The sequence below is a fragment of the Hordeum vulgare genome, chromosome 1H (genome assembly GCF_904849725.1).
Source record: "Hordeum vulgare subsp. vulgare chromosome 1H, MorexV3_pseudomolecules_assembly, whole genome shotgun sequence".
NCBI lineage: Eukaryota > Viridiplantae > Streptophyta > Magnoliopsida > Poales > Poaceae > Hordeum > Hordeum vulgare.
The window spans coordinates 279,778,328-279,794,316 of record NC_058518.1 but is presented as its reverse complement, the minus strand read 5'-3'; positions in this window follow the sequence as shown (position 1 = coordinate 279,794,316).

The window sequence follows — 15,989 nt, the reverse complement described above, 5'->3', positions numbered from 1 at the left end:
ATAATTTTTACTATCCAAACTATTATCTATTTTGTTATTTTGACTTCATTTGGTATATTTCGTGCATTTACTTTTTTTTAGCTAGTTGACCCTGAAATTGAAAAGCACTACAAATGAACTCTGAAAATGTTGAAAGTTGGCATGCTATCATCATTTCACCCACATAGCATGTGTTACAAAGTTGAGAGGGCTACGACAAAAACTGGATGCACTTCGTGTACAAAACTGACAATCTCTCTCGAAGTAGCAGGGTTTCGAACGAGAACTTATCTCTTACAAAGGGATTTCATTTTTTTAACTTATTTGAACTCCATACTTTTTGTGGGTTCAAAATGCACCATTCAAAGGCACATCTCCAAATTTCAACAATTTCTGACTTCATTTGGTATATTTTGTGCATTTACTTTTTTTTAGCTAGTTGACCCTGAAATTGAAAAGCACTACAAATGAACTCTGAAAATGTTGAAAGTTGGCATGCTATCATCATTTCACCCACATAGCATGTGTTAAAAAGTTGAGAGGGCTACGACAAAAACTGGATGCACTTTGTGTACAAAACTGACAATCTCTCTCGAAGTAGCAGCGTTTCGAACGAGAACTCATCTCTTACAAAGGGATTTCATTTTTTTAACTTAATTGAACTCCATGATTTTTGTGTGTTCAAAATGCACCATTCAAAGGCACATCACAAAATTTCAACAATTTCTGACTTCATTTGGTATATTTCGTGCATTTACTTTTTTTTTTTGAGCTAGTTGACCCTGAAATTGAAAAGCACTACAAATGAACTCTGAAAATGTTGAAAGTTGGCATGCTATCATCATTTCACCCACATAGCATGTGTTAAAAAGTTGAGAGGGCTACGACAAAAACTGGATGCACTTCGTGTATAAAACTGACAATCTCTCTCGAAGTAGCAGGGTTTCGAACGAGAACTCATCTCTTACAAAGGGATTTCATTTTTTTAACTTATTTGAACTCCATACTTTTTGTGGGTTAAAAATGCACCATTCAAAGGCACATCACAAAATTTCAACAATTTCTGACTTCATTTGGTATATTTTGTGCATTTACTTTTTTTTAGCTAGTTGACCCTGAAATTGAAATGCACTACAAATGAACTCTGAAAATGTTGAAAGTTGGCATGCTATCATCATTTCACCCACATAGCATGTGTTAAAAAGTTGAGAGGGCTACGACAAAAACTGGATGCATTTCGTGTACAAAACTGACAATCTCTCTCGAAGTAGCAGGGTTTCGAACGAGAACTCATCTCTTACAAAGGGATTTCATTTTTTTTAACTTATTTGAACTCCATGCTTTTTGTGTGTTCAAAATGCACCATTCAAAGGCACATCACAAAATTTCAACAATTTCTGACTTCATTTGGTATATTTCGTGCATTTACTTTTTTTTTGAGCTAGTTGACCCTGAAATTGAAAAGCACTACAAATGAACTCTGAAAATGTTGAAAGTTGGCATGCTATCATCATTTCACCCACGTAGCATGTGTTAAAAAGTTGAGAGGGCTACGACAAAAATTGGATGCACTTCGTTTACAAAACTGACAATCTCTCTCGAAGTAGCACGGTTTCGAACGAGAACTCATCTCTTACAAAGGGATTTCATTTTTTTAACTTATTTGAACTCCATACTTATTTTGTGTTCAAAATGCACCATTCAAAGGCACATCACAAGATTTCAACAATTTCAGACTTCATTTGGTATATTTCGTGCATTTACTTTTTTTTTGAGCTAGTTGACCCTGAAATTGAAAAGCACTACAAATGAACTCTGAAAATGATGAAAGTTGGCATGCTATCATCATTTCACCCACATAGCATGTGTTAAAAAGTTGAGAGGGCTACGAAAAAAACTGGATGCACTTCATGTACAAAACTGACAATCTCTCTCGAAGTAGCAGGGTTTCGAACGAGAACTCATCTCTTACAAAGGGATTTCATTTTTTTAACTTATTTGAACTCCATACTTTTTGTGTGTTCAAAATGCACCATTCAAAGGCACATCACAAAATTTCAACAAGTTCTGACTTCATTTGGTATATTCGTGCATTTACTTATTTTTTTGAGCTAGTTGACCCTAAAATTCAAAAGCACTACAAATGAACTCTGAAAATGTTGAAAGTTGGCATGCTATCATAATTTCACCCACATAGCATGTGTTAAAAAGTTGAGAGGGCTACGACAAAAACTGGATGCACTTCGTGTACAAAACTGACAATCTCTCTCGAAGTAGCAGGGTTTCGAACGAGAACTCATTTCTTACAAAGGGATTTCATTTTTTAACTTATTTGAACTCCATAGTTTTTGTGTGTTCAAAATGCACCATTCAAAGGCACATCACAAAATTTCAACAATTTCTGACTTTATTTGGTATATTTCGTGCATTTACTTTTTTTTGAGCTAGTTGACCCTGAAATTGAAAAGCACTTAACTTATTTGAACTGAAGACTTTTTGTATATATATGTGGTCGAAATGCATGATACCATGAAGTTAGAAAGGGCTAAACCATTCAAAAGTAGCAAATGAAGTTAGAAAGGGCTAAACCATTGAAATTTGGAAACTATAATGGCACAAACAGAAACTAGACATATATAAATTGGTCCAAGAAGTACATGATACTAGCCCAAACAGTACATAATAATAGCTACCATAGATATATATACAAGTGTTCGACGTTCAGAACACTACTCGTCTGAATCATCTAAATCAGAATGTCCACGTTCCTCGAGGTGACGCTGGCCATAGTTGACGACTCGAATCTTGCGGTACAACTCGTATGAAACGTATGCATCTTTTGCTGCATACTGAATGTTGATATCATCAAGTGGGCCCTTCTCCCAAATTTTGTGCTGATACTTTGGGAAACTAGTCTTCATATCACCATATGACTCGTCGATCAAGGCAACTGCCTTATGAGCCATCGAAGTCCTGTCATGTCGAAGCCTGAATATCGTTTGAAGATCAACGAGGCAACCAGCTGGTATCTCAATACCGAAGCTGTGCCTCATCTTCAGCCTGTCGTTCCTTATGTCAACGGAAGCAAAAGTGACGCCGCTGCGAAGGAACTCCATGAGTCCTGGACAATGCTTGTCACTCCTGCAACAGAAACAAATTAAAATGGAACAAATGTTACATACTGCTGCAATAAGGAAACATGTTTCACTACAACTAAAGAGAAACTTATCTTTAGGATTCAAATAGAACATATGCAATGGAACCTAGAGAGATCACTACAACTATTTGAAGCGAACCAACTATGATTCCAATGGAACATATTAAACACTAGTTCATTCTAATACGATTTCTCAGATCATGGAACACTTGTCGGGACCCCGATCCTAAGCCATAGGAATCCAGCCTGTAACACATCGCATCTCTTTGTAGTCTCACGCACGGTTAACTCCTCGGCTGCAGCCTTACCTTAGCCGGGACCGTTTGCGTCTTTTGACTCACGTATGCGATCGTGTCGCTAGCATTCCAATGTCAAAGAACCCGGATCGACATGTCTAGTCATAAACCAAAGTGGTAGTTCCGCACAAGGACAGGCATACATGACCCAACAAAGCAGGTGTCGGTCATCAACGAACGTAGACGAGTCGTAGCAAGCTACAAGGACTCCATTACGTCGTGTGACATTTCCCCAAAGGGGACAGACACAACAGCTAAGAAGGACACATGCCGGTCAACCAATGCGTCCGGAGCAGTAGCGAACTACCAAGGCTCGTTGGATCACAAAGGGGCATTTCCTTGTAAGGAGTGCTACTAAAGTTCACGACTAGGTAATCGAACCCCATACATATCAAGTAAGACACACGTACGCATGGCATACCGATATGTATAGATACATCGATGGCATCACAACATAACCATAAACATACAAGCTTTATTGAAGAGGCTCGAAAGAGCCACACACATATTGTTACACATTAAGGGTCTCACGACCCAAAATATCAGTCACACAATACAAGCCAGCGGAAGAGTTATAAGCTGTCTGGGTACAGACAGAGCAGCTAGGAGGCACATGGCCTGACTATACTACAGAGCCGACGTAGGGCCAGATCGTAGCTGGGACACCAGCTACTCGTCGTCGTCGATGTCTACGAAGAACCCTCCATTAGGGTCATTAACAACCTCTGCAACATGATTAAGCAAACATGAGTACGAAGGTACTCAGCATGACTTTAGGATGGCTAACTACTCATGCAAGGTATCAAGAAGGTATTGTGGGGTTTCATGCGGGAAGCCAGCATTTGACTCGTGGCTAGACAACTTGCTTTTGAAATTAGTTTTGAGAACTAGATTTCTCGCACACGAGTCCACTAACACCACAACAATACACTATCGTGGAATCATTCCGTCTCCATACGGAAATGCCGTCCACGACACTCACGCTTATCTTGACAATTTTATGAGTAGCCATTGAAGTTATCTATGAACAACATATGTCTCCAAGTAGTCCATATCCGCGGACGCGGCTATTCGAATAGATCATAACCCTGCAGGGGTGTACTTCGTCACACACGCTCCCGCCACTTATCGCCATGTGCACGTCATGCACCTCGGCAACCTTCAAGCGGAAGCCCAGCGTGGGAGTCGGCCACGACCGTTAACCACACTAGTACCTAGTCCAGGTTTATCGCCTATCTGAGAGTAACCCGTACGGAAGTCCGGCCGAGGTTTCCGCCACGGCCTCAAACGATGTGCGCAGGGTTCCCAAGCCCACCATCCGGGTGCCACTTGGTACACCATGCCACTGCCTACCGCATCACGGTCCACCTCTCAGGTCAGCACCATGCACGGCCTCCAGCATTACTATAAACACCAGAAACTACTTGCAACTCCTGGACCGAGTACTACGCGATTAATAGGCCGAGCGGGGTCATATTTCAGGGCCCAGCATGTGGTAGTATCTAGTCTTGGATTACATACACGGAACTCAGTTCCTAAGGACGGTTCCAACGAAACAATCCGCCATGTACTCCTACACAGCCTTTCACCGGTACCTTTACCAAATCAAGTTCAACACACGACCTTTGCTCACCGAACACATTCCACATTTCTGTTCATCTCCCAGATGACAGACCATACACAACTCTAAGCATAGCATGCATAGCAGGATAAGGCACATCATAGCTCAAGCAACTACCAGGTATGCTAGGTTGCAAGGTTCGGCTATTTACTGTGACAAGGTTAAGTCATGCAAAGGAAGTGGGTCCAACTATCGTGGCAAAAGCAGTTGAAGCATTTGATCCTAATGCATTAAATAGGTGCAGGAGCCAGAACATAGGTGTTAACGGGATGATCAAAAGGTTGCTTGCCTTGTTGCTCAGAGGAGGAACGATATCCGTCGGACGGATATTCGGTGGAATCCGGGGGTGCGGAGCCTACCGAAATGAACGGCAACATTCAATAACAATCATATGCAATCAAAATGATGCATGAGCATGACATGAGAATGCAAAGTGATAAGTTATTATAATCAAGATGTTTTAGGTTTAGAGTTGATTTGAATCACATTCGAATAGCAATTCAAACGGGTATTCCCGGATACCGGTTTAATTGATTCGACCTGATGCTCAGATCAACCTATTGTTAACATGCATGAAATGTCATGTTATGGTACTGATTTACATCTAGGGCAGTGTGTGATCATTGCATTTATAATGAAATTTGGATATTTTTGCAAATTCCATTTATAAAGTGATTAAAAGAATTGAATTATTCCTTGTTTCACAATTTAGGGTTCTGTAACTTCTTCAAACATATTTGAAAATAGCATAATCAGAATCTTTGAATTTTTCTGATACTTTTTCATATATAAATTATTTTCATTGGAGTTACAGATTAATTTCTATGATTTTTGCAATTTTTAGCAATTTCCTGAATTATTTTTATATTGGAAATTCCATTTATTGCATGAGGCTGACGTCAGCAGGTCAGCCGACCTGTGCAGGTCAAACCTGACAGGGGGGCCCCACTGGTCAGCCTCTGTGGGCTAATCCCGCGCTGACCAGCCCCTAATTGGGGTTTGACCACGCGTGGGGCCCTCTGGCAGCGACTCAGGGGAGGGCGATTAGGCCCTAATGGCCGGCCACGTCGACGGCCACCGGAGGGTGGTCGCCGACGACCAAACCCGCGGCGGAGGGCTCGCCGGAGGCGACCTAGACGACGCTGCACAGCACCAAATCGCACACGGATGGCAGCTACAGCTAGCTCGCGAAGCGGCCGATCTGGCAGGACCAACTGGGGAGGCTAGGGTTGCCGGAAGAGGCGTCGGCGACGAACCGGAGCGGCGGCCGAAGCTCGGGCGTCGTCGGGGGGCTTGAATCAGAGGGTTCCACGCTTAGATCTTAGCTGGTGCGGCATCTACGCGTCGTCCTGGAGCTTCTGGTGCTCACGGGAGGACGAGCTGGACATCGGAGGGCTACGGGCGACGAGCGGCAGCGGCGGTGCTCGTCGGGCTCCGGTGGAACTAGGGCTAGAGGAGGGGATCAACGGGGAAAGCTTAGGGAAAACCATCGCATGCTCACAGGGAGTGCAGAGAAGAGCTCGGACGGCTCGGGGAAGGCCTAGGGGCGACGAATCGACGGGAGAGGTCCGGCGGCCGGAGGAAGAAGACGACGGCGTTGTGGGCGTTGCACGGCTCGAGGGGACTTCGGCTTTTGCAGAGACAACCAGGGCGACGAGGCGGATCTAATGGCGTGCTCGAGGAGGGGTTCCTATGGCCAGGGCAACGGCCAGCTCGAGCTCGAGCTCGGCTCTAATGGCGGCAGCAGGGAGAAGGAGGGGATCCAGGCGGAGGGAAAGAACCGAGGCGGGGAATGGATAGGGGAGGCTCTGGGGAGCTTATCCGCGCCGTCGCCAGCGCGAACCGGCGGCCAAGCAGGCACGCAGGTGCGTGGCCGCGCCGGAGGAGGCGGCGGCCACCTCCTGCTGCCTACTGGCGCGGGGAAGGGGACGAGCGGCGAGATGGGCTGGGCCTGGCGTGGGCGTCAGGTAAGTCTTTTCCTTTTTCTTCTGCTTTTGTTTTTCTGTTTTGCTATTTATTGCTTTGCTAATTATTTCAGCTCCAAAACAAAAAGTAAAAACTATTTTAAACCTCCTGAAATATTTGTTATAATGTCCCCACTCATTTCCAAGACTTTCAACATTTTTGGAAAATTATAGCTTCTGTTTTCAAATTTTTAAATTTGAAACCAGTGGCTTTTGCATTTATTTAAAATGCTTGAAGTGCCAAGGAAATAGTTTTCTCCAATGCTCATTTACTTTCATGATTTATCAGAAAGTTTGAACATTTCTTGAGGCCATTTTGGGTTCATTGATTTTGAACTAGTTTGAAATTTCCTTTAATTGAAATGGTGGCTAGGGTTTTGAGTTTTTCCTTTGCCACTTTGTTGTTTTTGTTGAAACTTCTTAGATGCAAATGCAAAGAAGACATGAGCACAATGCTATCTAGCTTAGGTTTTAGGGATGTGACAACTCACCCCCACTCAAAAGAATCTCGTCCCGAGATTTAGAAGTCGTCGGGAATAATGTAGGATATTCAAGTCGGAGACGATCCTCTCTTTCCCAAGTTGCCTCCTTTTCAGAATGATTTGACCATTGAACTTTAAGAAACTTGAGGTTTCGACGTCGAGTGGTACGCTCAGCTTGATCAAGAATACACACGGGGTATTCTCGGTAAGAAAGGTTATGTTGGAGATCAAGCGTTTCGTGGTCCACTTCACGGATAGGATCCGAAAAGCAACGCCTGAGTTGCGAGACGTGGAAAACATCATGAACTTTGGAAAGATGCGGAGGAAGTTCCAACTGGTAGGCAACTTCTCCTCGTTTGGCAAGAATGCGAAAAGGTCCAATGTAACGAGGAGCCAACTTGCCCTTGATACCGAAACGATGGGTACCCTTCAAAGGTGTAACCCGAAGATAAGCCTTCTCGTCAACTTCAAAGGTCACAGCCTTATGATGACGATCATATTGGCTCTTTTGACGAGACTGGGCTGTTTTCAACTTTTCACGAATAATGCGAACCTTCTCTTCTGCATCCTGGATCATGTCCGGGCCAAAGAGTTGCCTCTCTCCGGTTTCTGACCAATTAAGAGGTGTTCGACATCTTTGTCCATAGAGAACTTCAAAAGGGGCTTTGCCCAAGCTTGATTGATAACTATTGTTATAAGCGAATTCGGCGAATGGAAGGCACTTCTCCCAATTCATACTGAACGAGATAACACAAGCTCGGAGCATATCTTCTAGGATTTGATTCACTCTTTCTACTTGACCACTTGACTGGGGATGGAAAGCAGTGCTAAAAGATAAGTAAGTCCCCATGGCATTCTGAAAACTTTCCCAGAATCGAGAAGTAAAGATACTTCCACGGTCCGAGTTAATTTCCAGGGGAACACCATGAAGAGACACTATTCGAGAGATATATAACTCTGCTAGCTGGCTAGCTGTTATACTCTCACGAACAGGAAGAAAATGAGCCACTTTGGAAAGACGGTCAATGACCACAAAGATAGCATTGTTTCCTTTCTTGGTCTTGGGAAATCCGGTAATGAAATCCATGCTAACTTTATCCCATTTCCATTCAGGAATAGCTAAAGGTTGAAGGGTGCCAGCAGGCCTTTGATGTTCTGCCTTAACTCGACGACAAACGTCGCAGTTAGCAACAAACACAGCAATTTCTCTCTTCATCCTAGTCCACCAGAACCTCTGGCGTAGGTCCTGATACATCTTAGTACTACCGGGATGAATGGTGAGAGGGGAATCATGAGCCTCCTTAAGGATTAACTGCCTTAGATGTGGGTTCTTAGGAACCACTAAACGATTCTGAAAGAACACCACACCTTGATCATTCATGGAAAATTCTTTAGCTTTTCCTCTAAAAATATTCTCCTTGATCCGTGATATACCCTTGTCACGCTTTTGGCCAGCTATAATTTGATCCTTAAGAGTAGGCTTCGCCACCAGGGTAGAAAGGAATCCTTGAGGAACGATATGAAGATTCAACTTCCGAAAGTCCTCATGGAGAAGTGGTTGACCTTGTTGTAGCATCAAATTGTTACAATAAGATTTACGACTTAGTTTATCGGCCATAACATTGGCCTTCCCCGGGGTGTAAGTTATCCCTAAGTCGTAATCCGAGATCAACTCAACCCACCGTCTTTGCCTGAGATTCAAATCCGGCTGGGTGAAGATATATTTCAGACTTTGGTGATCAGTGAATATGTCGCAACGATTACCCAAAAGGTAATGTCGCCAGGTTTTTAGTGCATGGACCACAGCTGCAAGCTCAAGGTCATGTGTAGGATAATTATCCTCATGTGGACGCAACTCGCGAGATGCGTATGCGATCACATGACGATCTTGCATGAGAATGCAACCTAATCCTTGTCGCGAGGCGTCGCAATAGATAACAAAGTCCTTAGAGAAATCTGGTGGTAGCAACACAGGTGCGGAAGTCAGGCATCTTTTCAGTTCCTGAAAACTATATTCACATTGTGGTGTCCACTCGAACTTTTTATCCTTCTTGAGGAGTTCAGTCAGAGGCTTTGCAACCTTGGAGAAATTCTCGACGAAGCGGCGACAATAGCTCGCTAGACCAAGAAAACTCCTAACTTGCTTAACCGATTCAGGTTGAGTCCAATCAAGGACAGCTTGAACTCTCTCGGGGTTGACAGCAATACCCTTACCAGAGATTACGTGGCCTAGATAGGTCACTTCTGGTAACCAGAATTCACATTTTGAAAATTTGGCATAAAGGCGATGCTCTCGAAGTTTCATCAATACCAGCCTTAGATGCTCGGCATGTTCTTGTTCATTCTTGGAGTAGATGAGAATATCATCGAGGTATACTACGACGAATTTATCCAAATACTCCATAAAGATTGAATTCATCAGCCGAGAGAAGGTGGCTGGGGCATTGGTTAAACCGAAGGACATAACGGTGTACTCATATTGACTATAACGAGTAACAAAGGCCGTTTTTGGAATGTCCCCGTTCTTAATCTTGATTTGATGGTATCCCAACCTCAAATCCATTTTGGAGAAGACTGAGGATCCAACGAGCTGATCATACAGATCGTTGATCCTGGGGAGCGGATACTTGTTCTTTATGGTGACCAGGTTAACTGGTCGGTAATCTACAACCATCCGATCCGTTCCGTCTTTCTTCTTGACGAAGAGGACGGGACAAGCCCAAGGAGAAGAGCTAGGACGAATGAAACCTTTGCTCAAGGCCTCATCTAATTGCTTCTTAAGTTCGGCTAGCTCCACGGGTGCCATCTTATAAGGTCTTCTGGCTATTGGGACAGTTCTCGTAACAAGATCTATCACAAACTCTACATCTCTGTCAGGTGGAATTCCTGGCAGTTCCTCTGGAAAAACATCCGGGAAGTCACGGACTACCGGAATGTCTTCAAGTTCCGCAAGAGGGTTGGCATTTAGGGAATAGAGTTGGCATTTGGCAAGTCGAGTAGAGACATTTACTATCTCACCCGAGGGATGGGTAAGCTGGACATTTCTAGAGTGAGTATCAATCTTGGCATAGTGAGCTGACATCCATTCCATGCCCAAGATGATATTAATATCCGAAGATTTCAATGCTATCAATGAGGCTAGAAAAACTAGCCTGTCTACTAGAATTTCATTGTCATAGGTTATCCTAGAGGTTTGCCATTTACTACCAGGGGTTTGGACAACCAATGGGATTGGCATATCACGAAATGACATGTTATGCAACTGTGCATAACTTTCTGAAATGAAGAAATGAGAAGACCCAGTGTCAAAGAGAACGGACGCTGGGTGATGATTAACAAGAAGCGTACCCAGCATGACGTCGGGATCCTCTGCAGCTTCTTCTGCTGACACATAGTTCACACGGCCACGTGCAGGAGTTGGCTTCACATAAAACGCTTTGCCCGACTTGGCCTGCCCGACGGACTTTCCGGGTTGCTTGGCACCCACATTCTGAGGACACTCACGGGAATAATGCCCTGGTTCTCCACACTTGTAGCATATCACCTGGTTGGCACGTGGTGCAGCATTGCTAGCTGGACCACCATAAGCTTTTGCTGGAGGGTTGGCCTGATTCCTCTGAGGCGCCACATAGGATGCCCTCGGGGTGTATCTTGGCGGCAGAGAACTGTTTGGAACCCACAGCCTGTGTTTTGGAAACGCGGAACCAGATGACGAGCCAAAGTCACGGGAGTGCTTCCTTGTGGCTTCGAAGTCAGTATGACCAGTCTCCGCACTGATCGCTTTGTTGACCAGGGCTTGAAAGCTTGCACACTCATGGAGGCGCAGATCTCGACGGAGCTCAGGGCTCAGACCCTTACGGAATCTTGCTTGCTTCTTGGCGTCAGTAGACACCTCCTCTGTTGCATAGCGGGCGAGATTACCGAACTCGCGGCTATAGGCATCCACAGACAACTTGCCCTGAGTGAAGGCACAGAACTCCTCTCTCTTTCTGTCCATCAGACCCTCTGGGATGTGGTGCAGACGAAAAGCTGCACTGAAGTCTGCCCATGTGGCCACTGGTTCAGCGGGACGCATAGCTTCAAAATTCTCCCACCACAGATTGGCGGGTCCCTCCAGGAAATACGTCGCAAAGGTCACCTTGTCGGCCTCAGACACATTCGCAGAGAGAATCTTGCATGAAATGCTGCATAGCCAGTCATCAGCGTCGAGGGGATCGACGGAATGATGAAACTTTGGAGGATTCAGCTTCACAAAGTCACTGAGGGATACTGCAGCATTCCTAGGCTGTCGAGCCGTATTCTGCTCAATACGCTCTAGCAGTCGGTTGGTCTCCCTTTTGTTTCTTTCTGCCTCAAGCATCACTTCTACCAGAGAAGGTGGGTGAGGCAGGTCTTCCTGCGACGCTTGACTACCCTCACCTTGCTCATGAGCTGGGGCACGGTTCAACCTGGTGAACACCATCCTGACAAACAAACTCATAGCTTAGACCAATATCATATCATTACTAGCTATGGATTAAGAATGTACTGAACACACGGAATGCGGAAATGAATATCCGAACAACATGGTAACAAGCAACTGCTATATATACACCATGGTTCATACACACCCTTACATAGTTCAGTACAAACTTACTCGAAGAGCAAACTACTGAAATGGTGGAACTACTCATCAGAGGCTTACAAGCTTCCTATACATTATTTATCTAGGCCTCCAGAATTCGTTTCACATTACTACCATACTCCACAAGTCACACAGGACTGTGAACGTACGGCTACTACCATACTATCCTTCCGCTCACAACTCAGGCATCCGCATGGAACATCTCATAGAGATTACCTCCATGACCTGGAAGCTCAACCTGCGGATCAGGAAACACTCTAGCCTGAGATCCCTGGGATCCATAAGGACACGGATGTGGCCTTGGTCCCCTGACTGGTGGTAAGAGGGGTCCCCGAAGAGGTGTGACTCCTCCTATAGCTGGCCAGTCAACGGGGGCCGGAAGATGGGTCCTAACAGGGTTCAGCATCTCCATCTCTCCATACCCTGTCTGGACTACTGGTGCCAGCTGCGTCAAAGATGTCCACAGGCGGGCACGGGTAGCGTAAGGCTCCATGCGGAGAGCACGAGCATCCCTGTCTCTGTTCTCTAGCATCTCAACAGTGGACTGCAGAAGTAGGTCCTCCATAGAAGAATCAAAATAGACTCCACTGAGGTATCCCTCTTCACCAGACTGAGAGGCCGGAACATAGCAGAACTCTGAATTCTGCAGCAGTGCATGTCTCGCTCTCATAATAGTCAGCATTGAATAGGCAGCATCTTGTACTGCCATGTCAACAGTGACTCCCAACCCATAGGACCAATGGATTGGCTTCTCCGCTCCAGGGTAGTCTGGAAATACCCTAACAGTGCAGATGTACTGGCTCTGGTTGAAGTCTCGGTACTGTTCCTCCACTGTGTACTCGGGGTACCAGCGGTAACCGCACACCGACATCATCCTGACCAGCATGGCCGTATGACCCGGTACATCAATGCACCTGGTCAGACGTACCACCTGACGAGAAGGACGGCCAGGCATCTGTAAATAGAGAGTAATGCAGAAGCATTAGAGCTCTGAATGCAAAATTGGGCAGCATAACGCTGTAAATGCTCAAAAACAAATTTTGAGACAACCCAAAAATGAAATAGCGTCACCACTCAACTATCAAGTTCAACTCTCTGATCATCAAACTTACTTCCTGCTTCCTAGGAATAAAAGAAACCCAATATCTCTCGACCCGCAGTCCTATAATCTACCGATCAAAAATCCGGGCCTAGGAGAAGATGAGTAACCTAGTCCTTAATTCCCGCGGAAAAGACGAGGATGACCAGAATAGAATATCTTGAGAAGAGAACAAGAGTATTACGTTCCCTTCCACAAACAATTCCCTTATATATAACTAAAGCAATTCTAGACTCAACTTCGACCAGTTTGGCTTAGTAATCCTACAGTCAGTCAGGCTCTGATACCAACGCTGTCGGGACCCCGATCCTAAGCCATAGGAATCCAGCCTGTAACACATCGCATCTCTTTGTGGTCTCACGCACGGTTAACTCCTCGGCTGCAGCCTTACCTTAGCCGGGACCGTTTGCGTCTTTTGACTCACGTATGCGATCGTGTCGCTAGCATTCCAATGTCAAAGAACCCGGATCGACATGTCTAGTCATAAACCAAAGTGGCAGTTCCGCACAAGGACAGGCATACATGACCCAACAAAGCAGGTGCCGGTCATGAACGAACGTAGACGAGTCGTAGCAAGCTACAAGGACTCCATTACGTCGTGTGACATTTCTCCAAAGGGGACAGACACAGCAGCTAAGAAGGACACATGCCGGTCAACCAATGCGTCCGGAGCAGTAGCGAACTACCAAGGCTCGTTGGATCACAAAGGGGCATTTCCTTGTAAGGAGTGCTACTAAAGTTCACGACTAGGTAATCGAACCCCATACATATCAAGTAAGACACACGTACGCATGGCATACCGATATGTATAGATACATCGATGGCATCACAACATAACCATAAACATACAAGCTTTATTGAAGAGGCTCGGAAGAGCCACACACATATTATTACACATTAAGGGTCTCACGACCCAAAATATCAGTCACACAATACAAGCCAGCGGAAGAGTTATAAGCTGTCTGGGTACAGACAGAGCAACTAGGAGGCACATGGCCTGACTATACTACAGAGCCGACATAGGGCCAGATCGTAGCTGGGACACCAGCTACTCGTCGTCGTCGATGTCTACGAAGAACCCTCCATTAGGGTCATTAACAACCTCTGCAACATGATTAAGCAAACATGAGTACGAAGGTACTCAGCAAGACTTTAGGATGGCTAACTACTCATGCAAGGTATCAAGAAGGTATTGTGGGGTTTCATGCGGGAAGCCAGCATTTGACTCGTGGCTAGACAACTTGCTTTTGAAATTAGTTTTGACAACTAGATTTCTCGCACACGAGTCCACTAACACCACAACAATACACTATCGTGGAATCATTCCGTCTCCATACGGAAATGTCGTCCACGACACTCACGCTTATCTTGACAATTTTATGAGTAGCCATTGAAGTTATCTATGAACAACATATGTCTCCAAGTAGTCCATATCCGCGGACGCGGCTATTCGAATAGATCATAACCCTGCAGGGGTGTACTTCGTCACACACGCTCCCGCCACTTATCGCCATGTGCACGTCATGCACCTCGGCAACCTTCAAGCGGAAGCCCAGCGAGGGAGTCGGCCACGACCGTTAACCACACTAGTACCTAGTCCAGGTTTATCGCCTATCTGAGAGTAACCCGTACGGAAGTCCGGCCGAGGTTTCCGCCACGGCCTCAAACGATGTGCGCAGGGTTCCCAAGCCCACCATCCGGGTGCCACTTGGTACACCGTGCCACTGCCTACCGCATCACGGTCCACCTCTCAGGTCAGCACCATGCACGGCCTCCAGCATTACTATAAACACCAGAAACTACTTGCAACTCCTGGACCGAGTACTACGCGATTAATAGGCCGAGCGGGGTCATATTTCAGGGCCCAGCATGTGGTAGTATCTAGTCTTGGATTACATACACGGAACTCAGTTCCTAAGGACGGTTCCAATGAAACAATCCGCCATGTACTCCTACACAGCGTTTCACCGGTACCTTTACCAAATCAAGTTCAACACACGACCTTTGCTCACCGAACACATTCCACATTTCTGTTCATCTCCCAGATGACAGACCATACACAACTCTAAGCATAGCATGCATAGCAGGATAAGGCACATCATAGCTCAAGCAACTACCAGGTATGCTAGGTTGCAAGGTTCGGCTATTTACTGTGACAAGGTTAAGTCATGCAAAGGAAGTGGGTCCAACTATCGTGGCAAAAGCAGTTGAAGCATTTGATACTAATGCATTAAATAGGTGCAGGAGCAAGAACATAGGTGTTATTGGGATGATCAAAAGGTTGCTTGCCTTGTTGCTCAGAGGAGGAACGATATCCGTCGGACGGATATTCGGTGGAATCCGGGGGTGCGGAGCCTACCGAAATGAACGGCAACATTCAATAACAATCATATGCAATCAAAATGATGCATGAGCATGACATGAGAATGCAAAGTGATAAGTTATTATAATCAAGATGTTTTAGGTTTAGAGTTGATTTGAATCACATTCGAATAGCAATTCAAACGGGTATTCCCGGATACCGGTTTAATTGATTCGACCTGATGCTCAGATCAACCTATTGTTAACATGCATGAAATGTCATGTTATGGTACTGATTTACATCTAGGGCAGTGTGTGATCATTGCATTTATAATGAAATTTGGATATTTTTGCAAAATCCATTTATAAAGTGATTAAAAGAATTGAATTATTCCTTGTTTCACAATTTTGGGTTCTGTAACTTTTTCAAAGATAGTTGAAAATAGCATAATCAGAATCTTTGAAT